Genomic DNA, 23379 nt, shown 5'->3' with positions numbered 1-23379 from the left:
GCATCAAGAGATCACGAATTTAGCATTGAAGGGTAACGTGGAGGGTAAAAATCGTAGAGAGTGGACAAGAGATGAATACACTAAACAGATTCAGAAGGATGTATGTTGCAGTAGGTACTGGGAGATGAAGAAGCTTGCACAGGATGCAGTAGCATGGAGAGCTACATCAAACCAGTCTCTGGACTGAAGAAAAACAATAACTTTAATGTCCATTTGTATGGTTTGGCTTTTAGCTTTTGTGTGTTGTTTATACAGTTTGAACTAAATTTGGATTGAAATCATTTTCTTGAGCTGTATGTTGAAGTATTGTTAGCTCGTTTTGTATTGCTTAATGTTGGACTGGCAAATAGATTATTCTATTCATCATTGAATGAAGTAGTCATACTTTTGCAATTCGCCTGACAAGAACTTCCATTAATTATGTTGTTTGCGGTAGTTGATTTTTTGTAGATTTTGGAATCATAATCGTTGTTACTGTTGCACATTTTAATATCGTGAAAATTTATGGATTTATTTGTTTGTTTCTGTTTCCAACGTAAGTTATATTTTTAATGCAATTCGTTGAGTTCTTGATGAATTGGTTCGATGACTTCATCATTTTCATTCATTACCACTTACGTGCCATCTTCATATTTATGGTTAATATTTAACTGTGTTGAGTAATGGCCTTTGGAAGCCGAAAAATTATTCCTCCAGTGTGATGATAAATTTGTGGGCAACTGTACCAGCAACACAGTTTCCCATAGCCACTGCATCAGCTTGTGTATAAATTTTGTGATTAAATTCAAAATAATTTCCATTCCAAATTAGTTTTAGCAGAGCTATGATTTCATTGGTTCCTGCAATTGAAGTTTTTCTAGGTCTTCGAAGGTTACCTTTCATAATTTCTATTTTTTCCTGTACGGGTTTGTTTGTATATAGCTTTGTATTATGAAAGAAAAGAAATCTGTCATTTTGTGGTCTTTGTATATCTTTTATGCCATGTGCTAATGTTCTTGAGTTCTTTATGGGATACTTTTTATTGTAGCCATATAGCTTGATAAGGAATGTGTTAGGTTTTTTTACTTACAAGGTACGCTCGGCAGTCAGTACAATTTATAATTGGGCGATTTGAAGTTAATTCTTTGTGTCTCTTAGGCTGCGCGTGTAATTTTGGAGTACGTGGGTACATAATGATGGAAGCTTTCCTTTCCCTGGTTTGTTACTATTATAATACAATTTTTGATGCATTTCTTTGCTAGTGCAGCATACTTGATGGGTATCAGTATCTGAATTACTCTATGGCACCACGTCGAGTGGGACCATGGTAGACTTAACTACGATGTATCTGCCAGACAGAAGAAGTGAAGCAGATGGACCCTGTATGGTATTACAGACGAGCAAGGTACGTGATGGGCCCAGGTTTAGACATGTCTGTTTCATTCTCTCTTCACTTAAATCAACAGGATCACACCTCTATACAGCGTAACTGCAAGTCGCAATCACATACACAATACGCAGACAGATTGGCTCTGAGCACTATGGGACTTAACATCTATGGTCATCAGTCCCCTACAACTTAGAACTACTTAAAACTAACTAACCTAAGGAAATCACAAAACACTCAGTCATCAAGAGGCAGAGAAAATCCCTGACCCCGCCGGGAATCGAAGCCGGGAACCCGGCCGTGGGAAGAGAGAACGCTACCGCACGACCACGAGATGCGGACAGACAGAGATTACGTAATTATAGGTTGGGGGATGACAACGGCAAATGATCCACCTGTTATTCTACCTACTTGTTATTATCGCATTAGGCTAACAGACAGTTTTAACTGTCATGTTTGTGTAGATTCAGATAATACAAAAACATTTTATCGTGCGCAGGTGTCATTTCAGCTAGAGTCTTCCAACGTACCTCTGGCATCTGCCTTACCTACGATTGGTTTCTTGAGCTCTTTCAACTTTGAATCACTCCATACGTATATTCCAAGCCATTTTATCAGTGTGTGCCTCACATTATCACGAAAAGCATCATGGAACTTCTCACTCTTTCCACAACGTCATTTATATACATATTGTGAAAATCAACGGTCCTAGTACACTTCCTTGGAGTGTAACGGAATTTACTTTTACATCTTGATATTTCTCTTCATTAAGAATGGCATGCAGTGTTTTGTTTGCTAGAAATATTTCAATCCAACCACACACCTTATTTGACATTCAGTACTGTATTTTATTCATTAGAAGGCAGTGCGTAAATTTGTCGAACGCTTGGAACCCTCTGGATTCCTACGGAGGGGATTTTTCTGTCTCCGGTAACGTCATAATACGCGAGCGTAAAACATGTTCCACAATTCTAGATGAGACCGACGTCACTGATACAGACCTACAGTTTTTTGTGTACAGGGTACGTTCCGAAAGTAATGCAATTGAATTTCCCGCGCCGCTCCTAGTAGTCGGAGTGGGAGCGGGCCACATGAAGTAGGTGGGGGGGGGACGCTAAGCTTTGCCGCGAAACCGGTTTCAGTGCTCTCCGAGCTGTGGAAGCGGCAGGACGTCTGTTATTGTAAACCTCTGCGCGCCGACCGTGTCACGGAAAAAATGGGATCGAGCAACGTTACGCGATTAAGTTTTGTGCTAAACTGAACAAATCTTTTGAGGAGACTAACAAAATGATTCGTGAGGCTTACGGGGACTCTGCTCTGTTCTACTCACAAGTTTCGAGGTGGTTAAAGGCCTTTAAGCCCAAAAAGGCAAGAATGAGCAAATCAAAAGTGAAAACAATGCTCATTGTCTTTTTCGACAGCAAAGGAGTGGTCCATAAGGAGTTTGTTCCTCATGGACAGACAGTTAACGCTGCCTACTACGTGGATGTGCTGGAAAAGGGTCGTCAGGACGAGAAAGGACATCTCCGCTACCTGGCAACTCCATCACGACAACGCGCCTTGCCACAACGCGCTACGAGTCCGCGAGTTCCTGGCCAAATACCAGGTGCCAACTCTGCCCCCCCCCCCCCTATAGTCCTGACCACGCCCCAGCTGACTTCTTTTTGTTTCCTAGGATTAAGTCAGCCCTGAAAGGAACCCGTTTTTCGTCCATAGACGAGATCCAATCCGCCGTGACGAAGACCTTGCGAGAGGTCCCAGAAGACGCCTTCCAGGGCGCATACCGGTCATGGTCATGACAGAGTCGCAAGGACAGTGCTTTGAAGAATTTTAAGTGTTTGTGCAAATCTGTTCAATAAATCACTTTAAAAAAAATAATTGCATTACTTTCGGAACGCACCCTGTATGTTCGACTACCCTTCTTGAAAACGGTGATGACTTACTCCCTTTCCCTACCACTAGGAACGTTTCGCTCCTCCAGTGACCTGCGTTACACTGCTGTTGGAAGGGAAGCGAATTCTTTCGCATATTCTATGTTGAACAGCACTGGCGTCCCGTATTAAGGTGGCTTTTCCCCTTTTGAGCCATTTCAGCTGATTTTCTACGCTGTGATCATTTATTTCGATATAGGTAATTTCGGTGTATGTGCCACGATATGATAATCCCTAGTGAAACTGTCTCGTAAAAAATGCATTCATTACCTCGTCCTTCTCTCTGTCATCCTTAGTTTCGATGCCAGTACGGTCACAGAGTATGGACACATGGTCTTCATCCGTTTACTGATGTAACTTAAGGCCAAAACTTCTTAGGATTTTCTGTTAGATCGTTAGACAATCTTACTTTCGAATTCGTCGATTGTTTGGCGCACGTGTCTCCTTACGCTACTTTTGGTTTCGTTTAGTTTGTTTGTGAGGTTACGGCACTCTCAGCAGCTTTCAAACACGGCTAACCAACCACGGTGGGGCTTCGCCATCCCCACTATTTTTTCTCCGTATATATATTTCTAAGACGCATTGTGTAATTTTTTTGAAGTTTGTTTATGCTCAACGTCGAGTCCTGGAGATGAATGTTTCTCGCACTAGCTAAGCACAAATATCTTTCTATCGTCTATTTATTTACATTCCTATTTACAGCAGTTTTCATTCGGATCTGCTGGTTACCAGCAGGTCTAAGGCATTGCCTTCACGATTCGGTTCTCTGATTAGCTGTTCAAGGTAATTTTCGGATAAGGCACTGAGAAGAATTTGGCATGATTCACTGCCCTCCTCCCCCACCTAATGTTAACACTCCTGTCCATAGCTCGTAAATTGAAATCTGCTTCTAATACTATATTATAACCAGGAAGTTTACTCGAGATCTTAAGCTTTCCCTAAATTTTCCGCCACTACTGCTTCTGAGGCAGGCGGTCTACAAAAGCAACCGGTATCTATGTCTGCTCCACCTTTAATAGTTATCTTTACTCAAAACTATTTCACATTCGGAATCTGTATTAGCCTCATTGGATGATATTGTGTTATTTACAGTTGTAATCACTCTCCTCCACAGGAGTTTAACCTATCACTGGCGAACTCAGTTCAGTCGGAACTTTTAATTTCATTGTTCATGACTTGTTTCAGCAGCTTTCTGTCCGTAGTAATATATGGTCGTCATTACAGTTTATAAGTGTGATTGGTTCTGGGACTTTTCCGTGGAAGCTCCTGTAGCTAAGTAAATCGAAAGTAATATTTTCTTAGATCTCCCATGACGAATGCTACTCTCTTAATTAATGGTGCTGATAGTATTCCCTGTCTGATATGAGAACGTCTCTTACAAGTGTGGCCGCAGCCCCGGAGTCAAGCGGACGAGTCAGCAACAACGTACAAAATAAGAACAAGTTGTAATCTCAGATTTGGCGCTGTTATCTAGAACGAAGTATTACCTGATAACATTTTTTTTGGTAGTTTCCAGTCATGTTTGGAAGAAATAATCTGGTGCAAAGGTCGGTTTCTAGCTCATCATACAAAGAATTTTAAAGTTGAACACTTTCCAAAACTTAAATTTGTAACCATTGATTAAAGGATTAATGAACCACAACTGGTGTCGACATCTGATACAAATATCTGGGAGTCCACTAGGTGTGGAAAAGGCTCAAGATTAATGGAATACTGGAAAACTGGCGTTTGCCTACAAAACAGCTTGTAAAACACTTGTGCGACTCGTAATGGAATACACTACACATGTCTGGAGCTCAATGCAGATCCGAGATGGCAGGGAATGTTCGGCGTATGCAGACACGTGCAACGTGAACAGTCTCCCGCATGTTGTGTGATAGTGTAAGATAAATCGAAAATCCCAAATCGATATCTACTTAGAAAATTTGAAGAATATTTACCAAGCGGGGAATATTCAATATTTCAACTTTTCAAGGATAGCTCCCGCAGAGACCATCACATGACAGGAAACTCGCTGTGTAATTTTGCAAATATGTTTCCCGCATGTCTCTTATCAACTTCACTTACCACAAAGATCACCGCCACTAACAATGTGATTTATCAACAACCCTTTTACTGCACTTGTAACCGTCTGCGATTAAAAAAGCTTACCTATCAGTTTTGTCCTTCTATACAGTTGACGGACGGGTTAATCCTGCTCATGTTTAACTCCAATTTTAAATCACAGAGAACATTTTGACATTAAAATATAGTCCGCACAAGCTATTATGAGAAATATCTATTGTGGAAAAAAAATTCACTTCTCCAATTTCCTGTTAATCAACTGTAGCCCGCCACTTTCTTTACCCAAGGGTGAACTTGAGCAGTTGTCCCTGCAGCGTGAAATAGAAAACGTTTCGAAACTTCAGATACCAAAAGACCACCCAATTACTTATATTGAGCCATGATTTACTGCTTACCGTGCAGGTAATAAGCAATATGTCCACTACTGGCCATTAAAATTGCTACACCACAAAGATTACGTCCTAGAGACGCGAAATTTAACCGACAGGGAAAAGATGCTGTGATATGCAAATGATTAGCTTTTCAGAGCATTCACACAAGGTTGGCGCCGGTGGCGACACCTACAACGTGCTGACATGAGGGAAGTACCTAACCGATTTCTCATACACAAACAGCAGTTGACCGAGGTTGCCTGCTGAAACGTTGTTGTGATGCCTCGTGTGAGGAGAAATGTGTACCATCACGTTTCCGTCTTTGATAAAGGTCGGATTGTAGGCTATCGCGATTGCGGTTTATCGTATGGCGACATTGCTGCTCGCGTTGGTCGAGATTCAATGACTGTTAGCAGAATATGGAATCGGTGGTTTCAGGAGGGTAATACGGAACGCCGTGCTGGATCCCAACGGCCTCGTATCACTAGCAGTCGAGATGACAGGCATCTTATCCGCATGGCTGTAACGGATCGTGCAACCACGTCTCGATCCCTGAGTCAACAGATGGGGACGTTTGTATGACAACAACCACCTGCACAAACAGTTTGACGACGTTTGCAACAGCATGAACTATCAGCTCGGAGACCATGGCTGCGGTTACCCTTGACGCTGCATCACAGATAGGTTCGCCTGCGATGGTGTACTCAACGACGAACCTGGCTGCACGAATGGCAAAACGTCATTTTTTCGGATGAATCCAGGTTGTGTTTACAGCACCATGATAGTCGTATCTGTGGTTGGCGACATGGCGGTGAACGCACATTGGAAGTGTATATTCGTCATCTCCATACTGGCGTATCACCCGGCGTGATGGTATGGGGTGCCATTGGTTACACGTCTCTGTCACCTCTTGTTCGCATTGACGGCACTTTGAACAGTGGACGTTAGATTTCAGATGTGTTACAACCCGTGGCTATATCCTTCATTCGATCCTTGCGAAACCCTACATTTCAGCAGGATAATGCACGGCCGCATGTTACAGGTCCTGTACGAGTCTTTCTGGATACAGAAAATGTTCGACTGCTGCCCTGGCCAGCACATTCTCCAGATCTCTCACCAATTGAAAACGTGGCCGAGCAACTGGCTCGTCACAACACGTCAGTCATTACTCTTGATGAACTGTGGCATCGTGTAGAAACTGCATGGGCAGCTGTACCTGTACACGCCATCCAAGCTCTGTTTGACTCAATGCCTAGGCCTATCAAGGCCGTTATTACGGCCAGAGGTGGTGGTTCTGGCTACCGATTTCTCAGGATCTATGCACCCAAATTGCGGGAAAATGTAATCACATGTCAGTTCTAGTATAATATATTTGCCCAATGAATACCCGTTTATCATCTGCATTTCTTCTTGGTGTAGCAATTTTAATGGCCAGTAGTGTATTTCTTCACGTTCGTGAGAATCTGAATTGTTGCTGCTTACTATTTAGTATTAAATCATATTTATTATTTGTAATATAGTGTATAAATAACAGTGGAACACTTTTCTTGTCTTTTTTTTCGACATAGTCCACGTACGCTTACCGCAGCACAAGTGTTAAGCTCTTGTATATTTGACGAATGTAGTAGGTCTTCTCCGACAGATACTTGGATTACAACTATAGTATTGCATGGGCGGCATGAAGATGGTATGTCTGATAGTACATCTTCAAGCTTTACCTTTTCACCGCGACTGAGGATGAGACCTGTGGTCGTAAAAGCGCTCATCCGGTAAAAAAGAAACAGTCGAAATATTTGTGGAAGAATACGCAATATAGTGTTGACGAAAACGATTCCTCGTATTTCGCGAAAATCGCGAGTTTCACTTTAGAACAGTTTCATTCTTGCCACATTGTATTTCATATTTTGGAAAAAACGACCTGTGGCTGAAACGATCACATTGTTCGTAGTCCACGTTAAAGGTCTGAATCCAGAATTTCTGCCATGATAGTAGCAGCACGATACTGCTGCTCAACGAGGCAATTCCCCACAATCACCTAACAACAGGTAACTGTTTAACCTTCCTGTAATATTCGCTGAGCTCACTATAATCACGTAGGTGCTCTTACATGTAAGACTGAATGCACACCGCTTATTTACATCTTAATGCTCTGCAATTTTTGCATCTTACATGTTGCCTCGGGTAAATTGGTGTTTCGTGGTTTTCTCCTGCCTGAGAAGAAAGAAGCAGCAGCAAGAAGCAGCAGCAGCAAGAAGCAGCAAGCAGCAGCAGCAGCAGCAAGAAGCTGCAGCAGCAGCAGCAGCAAGAAGCTGCAGCAGCAGCAGCAGCAAGAAGCTGCAGCAGCAGCAGCAGCAAGAAGCTGCAGCAGCAGCAGCAAGAAGCTGCAGCAGCAGCAGCAGCAGCAGCAGCAAGAAGCTGCAGCAGCAGCAGCAGCAGCAGCAGCAAGAAGCTGCAGCAGCAGCAGCAGCAGCAGCAGCAAGAAGCTGCAGCAGCAGCAGCAGCAGCAGCAGCAAGAAGCTGCAGCAGCAGCAGCAGCAGCAGCAGCAAGAAGCTGCAGCAGCAGCAGCAGCAGCAGCAGCAAGAAGCTGCAGCAGCAGCAGCAGCAGCAGCAAGAAGCTGCAGCAGCAGCAAGAAGCTGCAGCAGCAGCAGCAGCAAGAAGCTGCAGCAGCAGCAGCAGCAGCAGCAAGAAGCTGCAGCAGCTGCAGCAGCAGCAGCAGCAGCAGCAAGAAGCTGCAGCAGCAGCAGCAGCAGCAGCAGCAGCAGCAAGAAGCTGCAGCAGCAGCAGCAGCAGCAAGAAGCTGCAGCAGCAGCAGCAGCAGCAGCAAGAAGCTGCAGCAGCAGCAGCAGCAGCAGCAGCAGCAGCAGCAGCAGCAGCAAGAAGCTGCAGCAGCAGCAGCAGCAGCAGCAGCAGCAGCAGCAAGAAGCTGCAGCAGCAGCAGCAGCAGCAAGAAGCTGCTGCAGCAGCAAGAAGCTGCTGCAGCAGCAGCAGCAAGAAGCTGCTGCAGCAGCAGCAGCAGCAGCAGCAGCAGCAGCAAGAAGCTGCAGCAGCAGCAAGAAGCTGCAGCAGCAGCAAGAAGCTGCAGCAGCAGCAAGAAGCTGCAGCAGCAGCAAGAAGCTGCAGCAGCAGCAGCAGCAGCAGCAAGAAGCTGCAGCAGCAGCAGCAGCAAGAAGCTGCAGCAGCAGCAGCAGCAGCAGCAGCAGCAAGAAGCTGCAGCAGCAGCAGCAGCAGCAGCAGCAGCAGCAAGAAGCTGCAGCAGCAGCAGCAGCAGCAGCAGCAGCAGCAGCAAGAAGCTGCAGCAGCAGCAGCAGCAGCAGCAGCAGCAGCAGCAGCAAGAAGCTGCAGCAGCAGCAGCAGCAGCAGCAGCAAGAAGCTGCAGCAGCAGCAGCAGCAGCAGCAGCAAGAAGCTGCAGCAGCAGCAGCAGCAGCAGCAGCAAGAAGCTGCAGCAGCAGCAGCAGCAGCAGCAAGAAGCTGCAGCAGCAGCAGCAGCAGCAGCAGCAAGAAGCTGCAGCAGCAGCAGCAGCAGCAGCAGCAAGAAGCTGCAGCAGCAGCAGCAGCAGCAGCAGCAAGAAGCTGCAGCAGCAGCAGCAGCAGCAGCAGCAAGAAGCTGCAGCAGCAGCAGCAGCAGCAGCAGCAGCAAGAAGCTGCAGCAGCAGCAGCAGCAGCAGCAGCAGCAAGAAGCTGCAGCAGCAGCAGCAGCAGCAGCAGCAAGAAGCTGCAGCAGCAGCAGCAGCAGCAGCAGCAGCAAGAAGCTGCAGCAGCAGCAGCAGCAGCAGCAGCAGCAGCAAGAAGCTGCAGCAGCAGCAGCAGCAGCAGCAGCAGCAAGAAGCAGCAGCAGCGACAGCAGCAGCAGCAGCAAGAAGCTGCAGCAGCGGCAGCAGCAGCAGCAGCAGCAAGAAGCTGCAGCAGCGGCAGCAGCAGCAGCAGCAGCAAGAAGCTGCAGCAGCAGCAGCAGCAGCAAGAAGCTGCAGCAGCAGCAGCAGCAGCAGCAAGAAGCTGCAGCAGCAGCAGCAAGAAGCTGCAGCAGCAGCAGCAGCAGCAGCAGCAAGAAGCTGCTGCAGCAGCAGCAGCAGCAGCAAGAAGCTGCTGCAGCAGCAGCAGCAGCAGCAGCAAGAAGCTGCTGCAGCAGCAGCAGCAGCAGCAAGAAGCTGCAGCAGCAGCAGCAGCAGCAGCAGCAGCAGCAAGAAGCTGCAGCAGCAGCAGCAGCAAGAAGCTGCAGCAGCAGCAGCAGCAGCAAGAAGCTGCAGCAGCAGCAGCAGCAGCAGCAAGAAGCTGCAGCAGCAGCAGCAGCAGCAGCAAGAAGCTGCAGCAGCAGCAGCAGCAAGAAGCAGCAGCAGCAGCAGCAGCAAGAAGCTGCTGCAGCAGCAGCAGCAAGAAGCTGCAGCAGCAGCAGCAGCAAGAAGCTGCAGCAGCAGCAGCAGCAAGAAGCTGCAGCAGCAGCAGCAGCAAGAAGCTGCAGCAGCAGCAGCAGCAAGAAGCTGCTGCAGCAGCAGCAAGAAGCTGCAGCAGCAGCAGCAAGAAGCTGCAGCAGCAGCAGCAAGAAGCTGCAGCAGCAGCAGCAAGAAGCTGCAGCAGCAGCAGCAAGAAGCTGCAGCAGCAGCAGCAAGAAGCTGCAGCAGCAGCAGCAAGAAGCTGCAGCAGCAACAAGAAGCTGCAGCAGCAGGAGCAAGAAGCATGAAGAAGCAGAAGAAGTAGAAACAAGAAGAAGAAGAAGCAGAAACAAGAAGAAGAAGAAGCAGAAACAAGAAGAAGAAGAAGCAGAAACAATAAGAAGAAGAAGCAGAAACAAGAAGAAGAAGAAGCAGAAACAAGAAGAAGAAGAAGCAGAAACAAGAAGAAGAAGAAGCCGAAGCAGAAGAAGAAGCCGAAGCAGAAGAAGAAGCCGAAGCAGAAGAAGAAGCCGAAGCAGAAGAAGAAGCCGAAGCAGAAGAAGAAGCCGAAGCAGAAGAAGAAGCCGAAACAGAAGAAGAAGAAGCCGAAGCAGAAGAAGGAGCCGAAGCAGAAGAAGGAGCCGAATCAGAAGAAGGAGCCGAATCAGAAGAAGAAGCCGAAGCAGAAGAAGAAGCCGAAGCAGAAGAAGAAGCCGAAGCAGAAGAAGAAGCCGAAGCAGAAGAAGAAGCCGAAGCAGAAGAAGAAGCCGAAGCAGAAGAAGAAGCCGAAGCAGAAATTTTGTGGCGACGGCAATTGGAAAAATTGTGTATCATTTCTCTGTACTCAGGGAAAATTTGTTACCTTCGCTTACATTCACAACCAACTGGAGCAACCAGCGATCTCACTGCTATTAAAAAATCAGGAAAGTGTAACGACAGCATTAACAGAGACAGTAGCTACACCCTTAGCAGTGTATTGAAACGGATGCTTGATGCTGATAAGCAAAGGAGAAATCAGCTTAATTATGCACTGTCTAGAAAAATGAACATTGCTACCAATGTTCTACAGTCAGAGACAGTGACATAGCCTCTGGTGTCATACCGAATTTCCAGCACTCTGTCACATCTCTACGACATAATTCAACCACCTGCAGCACCTAAGGAGATCCTGTTCCAGGACACGGACGTCCAAAAAACGTCGACCTGCCACCGTGTCATCCTCTGCCTTGCGGCGTCATGTGGATTCGGTATGGAGGGGCATGTGGTAAACTCGCTCTCTTCACCGTTTCGCAGACTTTCCACACTGTGGAACCGCTACTTCTCATTAAAGTATCTCCTTAATCGGCACCACGAGACTGAGTCCACGCCGTATCAATCCTCCCACGAAGAAGGAATTCTTGGCACCACCGCGAATCGATCCCGGATCGTCCACATGGACTATTTACGAATAATTTTGCATGACTTACACCACAGGGTGTTTAAAAATGACTTTACAATATTGAAAATTCATGTAAATTAATTTATAGTACCCACAGAGGTGACTGTATTGTCTATCTGTAGGGAAATACATCAAGTTTTGTCTAGCAAAGTTTTCTAATGCCGAATCGCACGGTGAGGAGCGGTAGTGGCAGTACCGTTAAAGATGTCTGCCTTCACTGGACCAGAGTGTGCCAGCTGTGTGTTTTGGTTTGAAGAATCGAAGTTCGAACAGTTCAGCCTCATTGCCGTACCAAGTACGCTGAAGATCCTTCTAGTAGGCGTACAATTTATAAGTGGCATAAATGTTTAGTAGAAATAGGGTGCTAGGTAAGACAAGGCATAGATTAGATTAGATTAGTACTTGTTCCATAAATCATGAATCCGACACTTCGTAATGATGTGGAACGCGTCAGGTTAATAAAAGGTGTCTATACAAAATATTACGTGACAATATTTTTAATTTTTTTTGTGAGGGTTGGGGAAATTACCCACTTATTATATCCAAAAATTAATCTAATGAGTAGAAGGAGTTGCCATTAAGAAATTCTTTTAATTTCCTTTTAAATCCTATATGGCTATCTGTCAGACTTTTGATGCTATTAGGTAAGTGACCAAAGACGTTCGTGGCAGCATAATTTACCCCCTTCTGGGCCAAAGTTAGATTTAGCCTTTAGTAGTGAAGATCGTCCTTTCTCCTAGTGTTGTAGCCATGTACACTGCTATTACTTTTGAATTCGTTCGGATTCTTAACAACAAATTTCATAAGTATATATATATATATATATATATATATATATATATATATATATATATATATATATATATATATATATATATAGTGAGGCTACAGTGAAGATCTCTAACTCTTTAAGTAAGTGTCTCCAGTATGATCTTGGATGAGCTCCAGCAATTATTCATATTACACCCTTTTGTGCAGTGAACACTTTTACTCAATGATGAGTTACCCCAAAATATGCCGCCATAGGAAAGCAGAGAATGAAAATAGGCATGGTAAGCTAATGTACTCAGATGTATATCGCCAAAATTTGCAATGACCCTAATAGCATAAGTAGCTGAACTCAAACGTTTCAGCAGATCCTCAGTGTGTTTTTTCCATTTAAACCCCTCATCAATGCATACACATAGAAATTTTGAATATTCTACATTAGCTACCGATTTCTGATCGAAGTCAATATCTATCAATGGTGTCATTCCATTTACTGTGTGCAACCGTATATACTGTGTTTTGTCAAAGTTTAATGAGAGCTCATTTTCAGAGAACCACTTAATGATTTTCTGAAAAAACATCGTGTACAATTTCACCAGTTAATTCTTGTCTGTTGGGTGTGATAGCTGAACGTTTATCATCGGCAAAAAGTACCAGCTTTGCATCTTCGTGAATACACAATGGCAAGTCATTAATATAGATTAAGAACAGCAGAGGACCCAAGACCGAACCTTGCGGCACCCCATTCTTGATGGTTCCCCAGTTTGAGGAATCACCAGTTTTTTTGCATACTATTTGAACTGCTTATTCCAACTTTCTTCACTCTTCCAGTTAGGTATGATTTAAACCATTTGAGCACTGTCCCATTCATACCGCAGTACTTGAGCTTATCTAGAAGTACTCCATGATTTACACAATCAAAAGCCTTTGATAGATCACAAAAAATCCCAACGGGTGACTTCCAGTTGCTCAGAGCAAATAATCAGGTCGTCCAAGCACATCTCACGACGTCGTAGAGCGAGTGAGACAACGTTTTCCCAACGTGGTGGCGTAAATTCTTGCTCTAAGGTCTGGTAGAGAAGCCGGCACAGGTGGTACAAACACGACATCCTTCATGAAACCCCATAAACGAAAATTGAATGGTGTCAGGTCTGGGGATCGTGGGGCCCATGCAGTTTGCGTATTACGGCCAACCCATTGACCTGGAAAGAGGTCACTGAGAAAATCGCGGTCGTCAGCCAGGTAGTGGGGTGGTGCGCCATCTTGCATGAAGTAAACACTTTGTTCTTGGTCATCCTCATCGATTTCCTAGGGCCGCCACTGGGCACGGTACAGCTGCAATGCCTCAGCTAGTTGGGAAGAAATTGACTTCCGATGGGATGCGTGCAGGATAACCAACGGAAGCCACATACAACATCTTTAGTTTAAGGTAAAAAAACAATGTGTCTCCCTACACAATAACAATGTATCCAGCTCTATATCTTCTTGCAATAAATTTATGACTTTTTTAAAGTTGTAAAGTCCTTTTTGAAACACCCTGTATTTACTGATATTCTATACGATGAAATTGAAAACAGAAGTACAGATGTGGTGTTTGAGGTTTACGGGCGCTAAACAGCGTGGTCATCAGCGCCCAAACACATAGAAACAGGAACACAAGCGGCGAAGGGACGAAGACGGACGCCGAAAAAGGAGAACGGCTAAAAGACACAGGCCTGACGCAGTTCCAAATGCGCACATACAGAGGCAAAACAAGAGGAGAAGAAACACACTAAAAAAGGAAAGGAAACACAAGGAAAAGAGAACAGATACCGAAGGGAAACAAGGAGGTAATCGTGACTGGCTGACCTCTTACCTAAAACCTGGGTGAGCCAGTCACCCAGCAGCACATTAAAACCTTCTCCCTAAAATCCGAGGCAACAGATTGGACAGGACACAAAACCGTAAGACCTTAACCACAGTCGCTGCGTCGTCTTGCAAAATAGAGGGCAAATCCGGTGGCAAGGAAACCACCGCCCTCTGGTCAGAGAATAAAAGACAGTCAAGTAAAATGTGGCGGACAGTAATCTGGACGCCACAAGCACTGCAGATTGGGGGGTCCTCCCGCCGGAGTAAAAAACCATGCGTGAAGGGACTGTGTCCAATGCGGAGGCGAGTGAGGAGAACCTCATCCCGCCTGTATGACTGGTAGGACGTACGCCATGGTCGCGTAGTGGCCTTTACCAGACGCAGCTTATTGTCAGAAACTGCCAACCACTCCTCTTCCCATTGATGCATAACACGAAAACGCAAAAGGGAGGTTACAGCATGGAGGGGGACGGCACATTCAACAACGTGAGGGAGGGAACATGCATCTTTGGCAGCCACATCCGCCAGTTCGTTTCCCCTAATACCCACGTGCCCCGGCACCCAGCAGAAAGAAACCTCCTTCCCCTGCCGTTGCAGGTGGAGTAGGGCATCATGGATGTTCTGGACGACCGTATCCGCTGGGTACAAGTGTTGCATGGTCTGAAGGGCACTCAGGGAGTCAGTAAAGATGAGGAACTTAAGACTGGTAACACATCTCATCTGCTCCAATGCCCGCAAGATTGCAAACAATTCGGCATCGAGGAGGGTAAACGCCGCAGGAAGCCGTAACTGGACGACTCGATCAGGGAAAATAACAGCACAACCAACAGAGTCCCCCTGTTTAGAGCCATCTGTGAATACAGGTACATGGTCCGGATGCTGGTTTAAAATATCGTAAAATAAGGAGGTAAAAACAAACGCCGGAGTGCAGTTCCTCCGGTTCTCCGACAAGTCTAGAAGGATGCTGGGCCTCTGGAGCAACCAGGGAGGCAGGCGAGTAAAACCTTGTCGTTGGGGGGCCACACGCTCCACACCAAGGGACTCAAGCAAATGCTTGACACGAATCCCAAATGGTTTTGTTACCCTGGGACGACTGGAAAAGAGACGTTCCATAGGCGGTCGGGCAACGGTAGGGTACGCAGGGGAGGTAGGACAGGCAAGGAAATGACACACCCGTCGCACCATGAGGAGTTTCCGCCGGATGGCGAGCGGCGGTTCCCCTGCCTCAGCACACAGGCTGGGGATGGGACTGGTACGGAAGGCACCAGTGGCCAGCCTGATACCCTCATGGTGTACTGCGTCAAGGATCTTCAGATACGAAGGCCTTGCTGACCCACACACGGTGCAAGCATAGTCAAGACGCGATCGGACGAAAGCCCTATAAAACTGCAGCAGACGCGCCCGATCTGCTCCCCAGGACCGATGGCTCAGACACTTCAAAATATTCAGTGCCTTCAGGGCCCGCACCTTGAGGTCTTTAAGGTGAGGCAACCACGACAACTTGGAATCAAAAGTGAGGCCCAGGAACCTCACAGTGTCTCTAAAAGGAAGAACGGTGTCTCTCAGACGCAATTCAGGGGAGGTAAAAGGACGCCGAGAACGATTAAAATGAACACACACAGATTTGTCTGCAGAAAAGGTAAAACCCGTCTTTGCAGTCCATGCCTCTAAGCGCTTTATCGTAAGCTGTAACTGCCGACTAGCACTGACAAGACTGGAGGAAGAACAGAAAACAGCAAAATCGTCCACAAACAAGGAGCATTGGGCAGGACTCCGGATAGTGGACGTGATACTGTTAATAGCAACGGCAAAGAGGGTGACACTTAAAACGCTGCCCTGAGGAACACCATTCTCCTGCACGTACAAATCCGATAGCACATTACCAACCCGATACCGAAAGAGGCGGTGAGAAAGAAAGGACCGAATGAAGATGGGGAGACGGCCACAAAAGCCCCACTCATGGAGTTGATTGAGGATAAGGCGGCGCCAAGTAGTGTCATACGCCTTATTAATGTCAAAGAAGCTGGTTACGTAGAAAGGCCTGCTGGATGGCGGCCTCAAGCAGGGTCAAGTTGTCTATAGTGGAACGACATCTCCGAAAGCCACACTGAGAGGGGCTAAGGAGCTGCCTGGTCTCGAGCAGCCAAACCAGGCGGCGGTTGACCATGCGTTCCAACGTCTTCCCAATACAGCTCGTCAAGGCAATACTCCGATAACTACTGGGATGCGTTCGGTCCTTCCCTGGTTTGAGGAGGGGAATCAAAATTGCCTCCCTCCACGAGTCAGGGTACGTGCCGGATAACCATATCATATTGAAACAGTTCAGGAGAACTTCCTTGGATGGCAGCAACAGGTGCCGCAGCATGCTGTACCGGATTTGATCATGACCAGGCGCAGTATCATGAGCCACAGACAGCGCAGAATCCAGTTCCCACATTGTGAAGGGGCAGTTATAGGGTTCAGAATTTAGAGACCGGAAGTCCAAGTGACCCCTTTCGATGGCAGTGCGGTAGCGACAGAAATCTGGATCACAGTTAATAGTGGCGGTAGATTCCGCAAAATGCATGGCCAGTGTCTGGGCAATGTCTCTCGGCGCCGTGAGGAGACATCCCTGATGCAGCAATGCCGTGACAGGGAGCTGGCTGAGTTTCCCGGAAATCCTCCTGATGGCTTCCCATACTTTCGTAGAACTAGTGGAGCGAGAGATGGAATTTAAGAACGATTGCCATGACCGTCGTTTGCTCTCTTTAATCACTCGCCGCGCTCTGGCCCTTGCCACCCGAAAGGCCGCAAGATTGTCAGCTGAGGGACGGCACTTGAAGCGGCGCAGTGCTGCACGGCGGGCGCGGATGGCTGAGTGGCACTCAGTGGTCCACCAAGGGACAGGACGCCTCTTGGGATGACCGGATGACCGTGGGATTGACAATTCAGCAGCATGTGAGATCACGGCTGCAACATGGTCTACCCATTCGTGGACGCTGGCACGGTGTTCCAAAACAGCCAGTTGGCTGAAAAGTGTCCAGTCAACTCTGCAAAGGTGCCACTGGGGCGGCACTGGTAATGCCACAGCCTCATCCAGGAGGCGAGTCCAGAGGGGGGAGTGGTCACTAGAATGGAGGTCAGCTGCAGCCTCCCACAGAGCAGAATCCGCGAGTGCTGGAGAGCAAAAGGAAAGGTCAATAGCCGATGACGATCCGGAAGCAGTACAGAAATGAGTGGGAGCACCAGAGTTGAGGAGGCACAGTTCTTCAGACATCATGACGCTTTCCAGAATGCGACCCCTGGGGCAAGTAGTCGGAGAGCCCCGTAAGACATTATGAGCGTTGAAGTCCCCCAGAAGAAGAAATGGGCGGGGGAGTTGGCTACTAAGGTCCGTGAGAGCCTCAGAGTCTATCGCATCCGGAGGTGGTAAATAAACTGAACAGACTGTGAGCCTCCGACCCACAAGAATGTCAACTGCAACTGCTTGCAAGTCGGTGACGAGAGGGAGCTCAGATGAGGGGTGCATGTCACGGACAAAAACCGCAACACCACCCTTTTCCCTTTGCCCCGTCAGATCATCTTTTCGATATACGGTATAGCCGCGTAAAGAAGGAGAATCAGTGGCCCGAAAATGTGTCTCTTGGAGACATAAGCACAAGGGGCACTCTCGTATAAGGAGTTGTAATTCGGCCACATGCGTCTTGAACCCATTCAGGTTCCACTGTAATATGGGAGCCAGTGATCAGGGTGGCTGAACTTTCACCCTGCCTCTGTGCTTTGGAGGAGAGACCGTACTGGCCGGAGATTTATTCCTGGGGCGAGAAGATCGCCCCCGGTCGACATCAATGTCCATAAGCTCCGATGACGACCCACGGGAGATGTCAGACAGTACGATGGCCTCGTCATCGGACCGACGCTGACTAGTCTCCTCAGGTGGCAGAACCTTCATCTTCTGAGGCTTTGTCTTGGGGGGCTTGGAATGCAGAGCCTTGTCAACAGTTGGAGGTTGACTCGCCTGGGCAGAAGGCGCCATATGGGGGGAGGCTGGAAGTACCTCAATGTCAGCAACCACGGCCTTGTCCGATGTAGCGGGGAGAGCCGCAGATTGCAAAACAACCGCAGCAGCACAAGTGCACTGGCAAGCGCAGGTTTTAGTGCTAACACTAGTAACCTCCGTTTGCGTAGCAACAGTGGCCAGTTGTACCGGTTTTTTGAGAGCGGAAGCGAAAGATGTTGAAAACACAGGAGGTTGCATGGCCTTAAAGAGCTTCTTGGCCTCACCATAGGGGATGCGCTTAGATGTTTTAATCTCCTGTACCTTCCGTTCTTCGAGATAGATGGGGCAGATCCGGCTCCAGACAGGGTGACTCCCAGAGCAATTCACGCACTTCACAGGCGATGAACAATCGGCTCCGTCATGGGCAGGCTGACCACATTTACCACAAGTGGCTATCCCATTGCACCCCAACGTAGTATGCCCAAAGCGCTGACATTTAAAACAGCGCATGGGGTTGGGGAAATATGGCCGTACTGGCAAACGTAAGAACCCCGCTTTAACATGCTCCGGGAGTCTCGGGCAACTGAATGTGAGAATAAACGAGTCAGATTTGACGAGGTCCCCATTGACTAGTTTCATAATGTGCTGCACGTCAACAATACCTTCGTCAGCCCACTCAGATTTTAGCACGTCTATGGGGATATCCACCAAGTCCCTACACGTCACAACACCCTTACTATAATTCAAAGTGGAGTGGAGCTCGGTCTCGACAGCGTACTCTCCTAGACAATTTGCTTTCCGAAGGGCAGCGACTTGACGGGAACTAGAAGTCTCAACTAACAGAGTCCCATTGCGCAGTCGCTTTACAGATTTCAATGTTCCTGCAATTCCCTCAAGACCCTTGTGGATGTAAAAGGGAGAAACCCTCTCAAAGCTACCCTCCTTCCTTTTAATAATCAAAAACACATTCTGATTATCAGCATGTGCTCCGTTACTACATTCTGTTAAATCTCTAGCAACACCAGGCGCTGGAGAACTCGCAGCGCGTAGCCGCTTTTTCGATGGGGTGTGTTTTCCTACCAGCGGCCCACCCAAGCCACTGGTAGGGGGAAATGTAGAGGTCGAAGGGTCCATTGCGGTCCCACGAGCAGCTAGGGAACTAAAAGTCCGCTCAGACAGAGCCCCGCGTGCCTGAGTAAGCCTTATACAACTGGGGTGCGGCAGGTGCCCCAGAGGTTGCCCGCTTGCGACTGTTCCACCCCAACAGCCATGCATCTTCTAGGCGCGGAGCACACCGAAAGATTGAGGGGTTTTTATAGAGGTTGGCCTTCCTCGCAATCGAGGCGGTCAAGCCAAGATTACTATTCCCCGCAGCACACAACATTTCACCGCCGCGCCGTACGGTGGTCGCTGAAGCATGTCCGGGGGTTACGGTGACAGGACACTGGCGGCGCAGACCAGTCCCCAGCTCAGGACCCCGGGGTCGCCAAGCCCGTACTCAGGAAGTGAATGCTGAACCTCTACCGTCTGCGTGGTAGCCGCGAACCTTAACCGCTCTGTTGAGCTCGCTTGGTTGAAATATGATTAACGTTAAAGGTGTAAAAGTGTAGGCGTATATCTTTAACATTGATTTTCTCGAAAACTAAGAGCCGTCGCAAGGAAAGGGCCTAGCCTGGCACCCCCGACAGATCCCTCTGCAACATAACTGAATCAAAACCAGTGATTAACGGGTCTGATGGTCTCGTTGCAAGAGCCAAATCTCACATTTGTCAGAATAATCAAAAGCCAATGTCTCTTTTTGTGTAATACTCCTTAGTACCCAAAACACCGAACGTATTCTGATATCGCATAATTACATCATCTTTTTCCACTTCATCACTGGAAAAATAAGAAACTACGTAATTTATTTAAAGAATGTTCCAGGTTTTCTTTTCGGCTGGGCCCGCAGCGTAGTATGTTTCATAATATGACTTTTTATAATGAATAATTCCAAGTCAAATGCAAATATTTTAATTAGTATTCTTTGTTATTTACTACAAACTTGTTTCAGCTACAGCTCCATTCCCAAGTAAATCTCTAGATGTTACAGTTGGTGAGTCTTCTTTCATTTTTAATAGTTGTAAATGTCACTTAACGTATATACTTACGTCTAGTTGGAATAGTCAGTGAATAAACTGTCGATTGTCTACATGTTGCTAGATTGTTAAAAGTCAGGTAAATTCTATTTCTACAGAATTTCCTTCGTGAAATTATTTTGACAGCTAGAATGACTGTTTATTATCGATGTTTTACGTTTACTGTAATCTTTGCTAGCCAGTGATTATGTGCTTCATTGCTATAGCTCTGTTATGATCACATACATACATTACTCGACTGGCAAAGACGCAGCTTTTACTGAAGCTTGACGTTTGGTGAGGTAAGATGGCGACATTGGGAAGTGTGCTGTACCAACAAGATTTTCTGAAATGAAATGACGTTATAAGATTCACGAATTGGTTTAAGAAATTCCTTCAGTTGATCAAATATTTGCGTACTAGTTGAGTTTTGAGAAGCGCATGAAGTACGTATACACATGTTTTAAGCAGACTGCAATTTTCCTAAGAACACTCAAATGAAGAAAGACACTTTTATCAACGACAAATAGCACGTTCTACTTATAGGTGCAATTTCATAACGAGCATAGTATTCGAAGAAAAGCAGATGATCAAAACAGGATGAAAGCACATCATTAAGCTACGTCTGTTAATACTAGATCATTTAACTCCCACAAAAACTATTTAAATATTGCCGGGATTTCGGATAAAACAAAGTGTAGTATAATTATTTACGCTTACATACAGTGCAAAAGCAAAAATGCATAAGATGTTTCTAGTTATGTTTGCGCTGAGATATGTTCCTTTCTTTAGCTTCTGTCTGCTGTACAAAAAATTACGGCCAAACGCGACGCATATACACTCCTGGAAATTGAAATAAGAAAGCCGTGAATTCATTGTCCCAGGAAGGGGAAACTTTATTGACACATTCCTGGGGGTCAGATACATCACATGATCACACTGACAGAACCACAGGCACATAGACACAGGCAACAGAGCATGCACAATGTCGGCACTAGTACAGTGTATATCCACCTTTCGCAGCAATGCAGGCTGCTATTCTCCCATGGAGACGATCGTAGAGATGCTGGATGTAGTCCTGTGGAGCGCCTTGCCATGCCATTTCCACCTGGCGCCTCAGTTGGACCAGCGTTCGTGCTGGACGCGCAGACCGCGTGAGACGACGCTTCATCCAGTCCCAAACATGCTCAATGGGGGACAAATGCGGAGATCTTGCTGGCCAGGGTAGTTGACTTACACCTTCTAGAGCACGTTGGGTAGCGCGGGATACATGCGGACGTGCGTTGTCCTGTTGGAACAGCAAGTTCCCTTGCCGGTCTAGGAGTGGTAGAACGATGGGTTCGATGACGGTTTGGATGTACCGTGCACTATTCAGTATCCCCTCGACGATCACCAGAGGTGTACGGTCAGTGTAGGAGATCGCTCCCCACACCATGATGCCGGGTGTTGGCCCTGTGTGCCTCGGTCGTATGCAGTCCTGATTGTGGCGCTCACCTGCACGGCGCCAAACACGCATACGACCATCATTGGCACCAAGGCAGAAGCGACTCTCATCGCTGAAGACGACACGTCTCCATTCGTCCCTCCATTCACGCCTGTCGCGACACCACTCGAGAAGGGATGCACGATGTTGGGGTGTGAGCGGAAGACGGCCTAACGGTGTGCGGGACCGTAGCCCAGCTTCATGGAGACGGTTGCGAATGGTCCTCGCCGATACCCCAGGAGCAACAGTGTCCCTAATTTTCTGAGAAGTGGCGGTGCGGTCCCCTACGGCACTGCGTAGGATCCTACGGTCTTGGCGTGCATCCGTGCGTCGCTGCGGTCCGGTCCGAGGTCGACGGGCACGTGCACCTTCCGCCGACCACTGGCGACAACATCGATGTACTGTGGAGACCTCACGCCCCACGTGTTGAGCAATTCGGCGGTACGTCCACCGGCCTCCTGCATGCCCACTATACGCCCTCGCTCAAAGTCCGTCAACTGCACATACGGTTCACGTCCACGCTGTCGCGGCATGCTACCAGTGTTAAAGACTGCGATGGAGCTCCGTATGCCACGGCAAACTGGCTGACACTGACGGCGGCGGTGCACAAATGCTGCGCAGCTAGCGCCATTCGATACCAACACCGCGGTTCCTGGTGTGTCTGCTGTGCCGTGCATGTGATCATTGCTTGTACAGCCCTCTCGCAGTGTCCGGATCAAGTATGGTGTGTCTGACACACCGGTGTCAATGTGTTCTTTTTTCCATTTCCAGGAGTGTATTAACCATTGTGTCAAACCTCTAAGGGTAACGTAGTTATATCAGATTATTCCCATTTCTTACCAGTATTTTGTCTGCAAACAAAAAGCTTTTTGTACGTCCTCTGCGCTCGGTTGCTATTGCAAATTGTTGGCTTCAGTGACACCAGTGATGAAGCATACGGTATTTGCAGTCTAACAACGTACGTCTATGTTGCCAGTTTAGTACTGTATGTCTGTGGTTATGATTTGTATCTATGATTACCTTTTGTTTTTGTCTACTTTTTGCTTTTTATCCGTTCTCCTCTCCCAAAATTTTAATAAAATTTTCTAGTTAATTTTTATTTTTATGATTGATTGGTTCATTAAGAGTATCGTTTGGATGATTCTGTGCGTGCGTATATATTTATAATTCTTCGAAGATGTTCGTATCATGTCTTTATGTTCTGTGTACCGCTTGAAATGCGTTTTCGAGATGTTCTGAGTTGTGGTTTTGGTTTTTTGGGGTATAGGTAAAAGCTTAATTCATTGCTGTCGCTTTCTTATCTTGTTTTTTGAGTCTAAATCTAAAATTTCATCCAGTTTGACCGCAATATGATTTAATACAGTCGTTACACGAAATGTACGTGCCTGCGTTGCTAAAGTCTGAGATTTTAGTTTTTCCAGATCGAACATTCGTTTTTAGATTGTTTTTGTTCAGAATGCTAGTTTTATGGTAGTTATGTTTAAGAATTAATTTATTTCATTAGTTACGTGTTCCAAGTATATCGTCGGTAAGTATGTCACTTTTCCGTTAATTTTGATTTCTTTTGTTACTTTTATGTCGAATAGTTTAGACAAAAAGAGAATAGAAGCTTTCGAAATGTGGTGCTACAGAAGAATGCTGAAGCTT

At 46.8% G+C, this 23379-nt stretch overlaps 1 pseudogene; it reads left to right on the top strand.

The window, feature by feature from the left end:
* Positions 1–7410: 7410 nt before the first annotated feature.
* LOC126282441 (putative uncharacterized protein DDB_G0271606) lies at positions 7411–20215 on the top strand (annotated as a pseudogene).
* Positions 20216–23379: the final 3164 nt, after the last annotated feature.

The sequence above is a fragment of the Schistocerca gregaria genome, chromosome 7, assembly GCF_023897955.1.
Source record: "Schistocerca gregaria isolate iqSchGreg1 chromosome 7, iqSchGreg1.2, whole genome shotgun sequence".
NCBI classification, from domain to species: domain Eukaryota; kingdom Metazoa; phylum Arthropoda; class Insecta; order Orthoptera; family Acrididae; genus Schistocerca; species Schistocerca gregaria.
Note: the sequence above shows the minus strand (reverse complement) of the source record. Positions and strands in the feature narration are given on the sequence as shown.